The sequence below is a fragment of the Cryptomeria japonica genome, unplaced genomic scaffold, assembly GCF_030272615.1.
Source record: "Cryptomeria japonica unplaced genomic scaffold, Sugi_1.0 HiC_scaffold_219, whole genome shotgun sequence".
NCBI lineage: Eukaryota > Viridiplantae > Streptophyta > Pinopsida > Cupressales > Cupressaceae > Cryptomeria > Cryptomeria japonica.
The window spans coordinates 59,528-66,386 of NW_026729041.1; positions in this window are offsets into that span (position 1 = coordinate 59,528).

Genomic DNA, 6,859 nt, shown 5'->3' on the forward strand with positions numbered 1-6,859 from the left:
TTCTACATAAAGCATCATTAAAACATAACTAGAAGTAAAATAACAACTATGAATTACATTAATTTTTATTTTAATCATACAAGTTTAGAAGCAATTCCTAATGAATAGGTACTCATAGATTCTATGAGTACCTTACTACAAAAAATATGCTTCTCACATTGTAGTTGTCATAGCTTCAACTCAATACACCTAATAGAAAAGCCCAACCATCTTGGGTGCTTGTTTATTGTATAGAATGCATAATAAAAATGGGTATACACTCTTAAAATAAAATAATAAATACCCATTTCTATTATATATGTCACCATTCTATTTTTAGTAAAATGTATTATGAATACATCTTTGTAACATTTTATTCTAGAATTATGAGACTAAAAAGAATATTTCTATAAATATAATGTAAATGTATCTTAAAAGATTTTAGAAAATCATATTATACCTAATTTTTAAAGGGATTTAATTATGATGGGCATTTCAAGTGGCATCAAACAAAAAAATTATCATTTATAGAAATTAAACAAAAGAATTTATTTTTAAACGAATAATAAAGAACATGGGATATCTATTAAAAAGTGGTTCTACTTATACTTGTACTTTAGAAATATAAAGAAGGAATCGACAAATAATAAATTAAATATTATTTGTTAATTATATTAAAATAATTAGGTAATTGTGAGATCAAATAAGAATCAACTAAAAAAGATAAGAGGTTGTAGTGGAAAGCTAAAAATACCAACAAGAAGGAAACATAGATCCAAAATGCCATTGTTCCTGACACCTTTGTTCAAAAGGAAAATGATAATAAGGCTTGTATTGAGGAATCTAAGAAGGAAGATCTCAAAGGCGACCAGGCCAGATCTGACGAAGGAAAAAATCCTAGCCCTAACTGTGATGAGAAGAAGGATGAAGACCTGGAGGAAGGTAAAATCCATGTTGTTCTGCATGCTAACAATGTGGAGGAGGACTCGAACTTTGTTCACAAGGAATAGAATAATGAGGAGCTTTATCCTAGCTTTATAGATGCCCAGCAATGCAATATTCTTGATGCAAACTCATCTTCTAAATCCCAGAATGAGTATGTTAAATCCACTTTTATTTTGTCACTGGCAACTTCTCTTCTCAATATTATCTCTAAATGGGTAGATGATGAAGGAAAACCTGACGCTTTGTAAAAAGATCCTGCCCAGAACCTTGTGGGTGATGAAATGAAGATCAATGATTGTATAGAGAAAAAGTAGACAGGGAAAAAAGGCCCCAAATCTACACCCCAAACTACTCTTGTGAAAACTAGGGGGAGGACCAAAGCTGATGTAGGTTCAAATCTAGCAATGCTGGAAGCCAACAGGAATATAGCGGATGGTACCCAGTTGACCATCCATGAGGTATGCTCTTTTAAATGAATATGAAGATCATTTCATGAAACATTCAAGGACTCAATGGTCTGCATAAATAGGAAATACTCAGGAACTTAGTTAGGGATCATAAACCTGATATTTTTTTTATTCAAAAAACTAAAATGCCTAAGCATAATGTGGAAAAAATAAAAGTGTTTAAGAACTATGAGGTTTTTGGGGGTAGCTCGGATGGTTCATCTGGAGGTATTTCTCTCTTTTGGAACCTTCAGCACGTCCAAGGAAATCTTGTTTGGCTTGACAATAATATGATGTTTGTTAGATTTCATCACATTAAAGATGGGACTACTTGACTTTTATCTAATATCTATGCCCCGAATTCTAAATTAGAAAGATGTAGATTTTGGAAAAAGTTAGATTCTATCATATCTTAGTTCAACTCCAAAGGTTGGCTGGTGATGGGAGACTTTAACACTCTGCTCAAGGAGAATGAGAAATTTGGGGGAATTCCTTCTTAGCTTGATAATAGGATGGACTTGATGAATTTCATTGATAATCAGGTGCTTCATGATGTGGATCTGTAGGGTGCTAATTTTACCTAGACTAATAGAAGAATTGACTTTGATCTGATCCAAGTGTGACTTGACAGGGCCCTTATCTCTAATGATTGGTTCAATAGTTGCACCTGTTCCTTAAATACGCTTCCTCGTATTGGCTCGGACCACTATCCAATTTCTTTTGTTGTAGACCCCATCTCTAGGAGGAGACATTTCCCCTTTAGATTTGAAAAAATATGGATGAGCCACCCCAAGCTTGAGAAAGATATCAAAGATTGGTTGAGCATTTCAGTAGAGGGATCTGCCATGTTCCGGGTGGCCAAAAAGTTAAGGAATGTTAAGGACAAGGTTAAGAGATGGAATAAGGAAGTTTTTGGTGACATTTTTGCCTCTAAATCTGCAATCCAACTTGATCTTAAGGATATTCAGGCCAAAATCCAAGCTAATGGGTATAGTGAGGTCTCCATTAATTATGAGAATCAAATAGTATCTAAATATCATGATATCAGTAAAAAAGAAGAGATATTCTGGAAGTAGCGTTCCCGTTCTCTATGGCTCAAGGGAGGTGATAAGAATACAAGATTCTTTCATATGACTTCCATGAAACATAAGACGACCAATAGAATATCTAAAATGTTCATAGGGGGGACTTTGTCCTTTGAGGAAGATGAAATAAAAAAGGAAACTAGATCGTACTTCTCTTCTCTATTGTCAGCAGATTGCAATCTGGAATAAAGCACCCAATGTTTATTCCTTGCTACTATCCTGAACATGATTGGGGAAGACCAAAATAATTTTCTCTCCTATCCCTTCTAATGCTGAGATTAAGCATGTTGTCTTTTCCTTTGAAGGTAATAAATCCCCTAGCCCGGATGGTTTCCTGATGTTCTTCTTTCAGTCATTTTGGTATATCATCAGTGAGGACATTGTTAAGGGTGTTAAAGAATTCTTTGGTTCTAAGATGCTTTTGAAAAAAAAAATACCACAGTTTTGGTCCTTATCCCTAAGACCCCAAAAGCTGACTCTTTGGAACTTTTCAAACCAATTAGTCTGTGCAATTCCTTTTACAAGATCATATCTAAGGTTCTCACCCTTAGATTTCTCCCCTTTCATTCAGATATTAGTTCTCTCCAACAGTCCAGATTCATTCCTAATAGGCAGATTTTGGATTCCATCATATCAGTCCATGAGGTTATTCACTCCCTGGAAGTATCTAAAAACCAATGTTTCCTGATGAAACTTGACATGTCGAAGGCTTATGATTGGATGGATTGGTTCTTTTTTCTTAGTATCCTCAAAGCTTTTAGATTTGGTGAGAGAGTGATTGAGATGATCTTCCAACTGATCTCTACTCCCTCACTATCAGTTATTCTCAATGGATCTCCTACCCCCTTCTTCAAGTCTTCAAGGGGTCTCAAATAATGGGATCCTATATCTCCTATTTTGTTTGTTATCTTGGCTAAAAAACTGGGCATATATATCAATAAACTTGTTTCTGAAGGTCAGCTGAAAGGTGCCTGACCATCGTCAGCTGACAGGATCCGTTCCCATCAAGAATTTGTTGATGACACGGTGTCGATGGGTGTATCTACTATCAAGGAAGCCAGAACCCTGAAATTGGCTCTGGTTAACTATTGCAAAGCCATGGGTCAACTGATTAACTAGATGAAAATATCCCTCTTTTTCCTCAACACTCCTGAAGATAGGCAAGGAAGAATTGCTAGAATTTTGGATTGTCAAATCAGCTTGCTCCCCTCTATCTATTTTGGTCTCCCTCTATGAAGAAAGCCCCCTGAGACGTTTTGAAGTAGCTTAGTGGATAGATTCCACAAAAAAATAGCTGGTTGGAAAGGGGCCCTTCTAAGCCAAGCTGAGAAAATCCAATTATTAAAATCTTCCCTCCATAGTCCTCCTATGTATGCTTTAAGTCTTTTTAGAATTCCAACTGAATTTGCTGATGCTATTGAAAAAATTCAAAATTCCTTCCTCTAGTCAGGGGTTGAGGAGAGGAAAAGGATATCTCTGATAGCCTAGGACAAAGTTTGTAGACCTAAAAAATTGGGTGGCCTTGGTCTGAGAAACATTAAAACCATTAATAAAGCCCTTCGTGCCAAAAAAATCTAGAGATTATTTGGAAAAACTAGCAAATGGAACTCAATCTAGCAAGCCAAATATATGCAACCTCAAATACATCTTTCAGAATTTTTAAATTCCTATGATGCCCCTACTGGTTCTGCTATTTGGAACAATGTTTCCCAAACTAAAATGGTCGTTGGATTAGGTAAAAGATGGACTATTTGTAATGGCATAAAAGTCAATTTTTGGGAGGATTCTTGGTTGTTGGAGTACCCCCTCTCCAATAAGGTTTGTTTCTCTCCCTTTATCTCTAAGTGCAAGGCCAGATTTGGTATCAAGGTGGCAGTTTACTAGAGGGATAATCACTGGGTGAACCTGAGCTCCATAGACCCAGCCCTCAACCCTATTATGGTTCTTCTTAATTCTGTCTTGATTGACCCTCTGCTTGAAGATAAAATCGTTTGGGCAGGAACCTCCTCTGGTAGTTATTCAGTGGCCTCTATTGTTCTGTTGATATCTCAATCTCCCCTTGCTAGTCTAAAGCCTGGATTAGTGGTCTCACTCCCAAGATCAATATATTTTTTTGGATCCTTTTACAGAATAAAGTCCTCACCACTGATAATCTTTGCAAAAGAGGCTTCCATCTACTTAATAGGTGCTACCTCTACCAAAATGAGGAAGAGAATGTTAACCATTTAGCTATCCATTGTCTCTTCTCCTATTCTATTTGCTCACAAATTTTCTAGCTTTGGAACCTGAATTAGGTCTTTCCTGCCTCTATTCAAGAGTGTTTCACTAGTTGGAGATGCCTTTCCCTAAACAAATCTATCAATTTTCTATGGGACCTCACTCTGCCTTATGTGGTTTGGTGAATCTAGAAAGAAAGGAAAAAAAGATTTTCAGAGACTCCTACTGCTCTCCTAAAGTGGTGTCTACCAAAATCAAGTGGTGTGTAGTATATGCTAAGTTTACGAGCAAACATTTGGATGTCTTCATAACCCGTATGGGTTTTGTGAAAATCAAAATAATGGTTTTTCATAACCCTATGAGTTTTGTGAAACTCAAAATGATGTTTTTCAAAATCCGTATGGGTTTTGTGAAATTCAAAATGATGGTTTTAGTTCTACATAACCCGTACGGGTTATGTAGAACTATGAATGGTACCTTTTGTTTCTCAAAACCCAAGCGGGTTATCTTGCACATCAGAACCCATGCAGGTTTTGGCTTGGTAAGAGGGTTGGAAAATGACCCTAAGGCTTGCAAGCCCATTTTCCCTCCATTTTTTTCCCTTTACACATTTTGTCATTTTCCAACATGATTTCTCAACTTCATCATCATCAGGTTTACAAATGATTAAGTGGGTATCTCTAAAATTACCACCACAATCTCACACGTGTTCTCATCTTTTTGACCATATATTTTTTTCTATTTTTAGACAACATTAGCATAGTAAACTTTAATTTTCCTTACTAGTGCCCTAACAATCCTCACAGACATGTGTCTACCATTTTTTTAATAAATTTTGATATACTTGACCAAAATCAAAATAAATTACATATTATTATTCTACACTAGATTCTATACAATTTTTTTAAAAACATTTTCATTTTCGATTATTTTGATACAAGTGATGCCCAGTGCACAAACAAGTACCAAAGTTTCAGGATGCGGTCAGTTAAAAAAATCATAAAAAAAAAAACTCAACAAAAAATAACAAAAAAAATACACAACTTGTATATCTCAATATTACCTATCATCCTACCCAAGGGTTTTTTAAAATACTAAATCTAACTATATATTTTATGCTGCGCATGAAAACAGCTATGTTATGTTTTTCAGAAAAAATCAGGAATAGTTTTTCATGCAAGAGAGGTTTGACCCTCTTAATCTTATCTAAGTTTAAAAAACTTTAGTAGTTTAGAAACTATATTTAGAGTACTACAATTATTATTATTTTCTCAGCTCCTAATTTTGAGTGTGTGACCTTCGAATATCTCTTTGAAGTTCAGGTTTACCTGTTTTTAGAAAAAAAAAAAAGAACTGGCCACTTATACCTCCCTTTTTGTTCACCATCTTGGTGCACTTACCCTCATTTCATATTGCTTTTTCCCATCAGGATCTATAGGTATAGTAGCAAGTACTGTGTACTTACTACAAACAATATTCTAGACATCACGATCTATGGAAATCAAATATGTTTCCATTCTAATTTTCCAGAACACATAATCATTTCCATCAAATAATGGACCTCTAGTGATAGAAGACCCCTCTTGAACATGTGACATAATGAATGATTTCCAAGACCAGGATCAATCCAAGGAAATACCTAATGCAGGACCCTATGCTTACTTGTTGGAAGTGGATTCACTCTAAGAGGGAGGGGGAGGGGGGTGAATCAGAGTGACAAAAATTTACACATCAAGATTAACGATTAAAACTTGATTAGAACTTAGGGTTTTTACCACAATGAAAAATTGGAACAATTTTGACAGATGAATGCAATTGAACTATTTTGCCCAACTGTTTAATCCACTTCAAAAGAATATATAAGATTGTTCAACTGAATTTTCTTAAACAATCTTTTTATTCTCTGCAATACAATATTTCAAGGAGAACTAATTCCTAAAAATGGTAGTTGAACCAAATAGCTTTTGTATAATAGATTCAACTGAATGAATAGTAACATGCACGATTTAAGTATCAGAGCTTGACAAAGAATGCACACAAAAGATAATCAAAGAGATGACAACACATAACACCAAGTATTCTTGAGTGGAAAAACCCTCATGGGGTATAAAAAGCCACTCGAACCTACTTTCTTTATTCCAGCTCAATCCTCAACTGATTAGAATGGTGGAGTTCAACTCAACACCT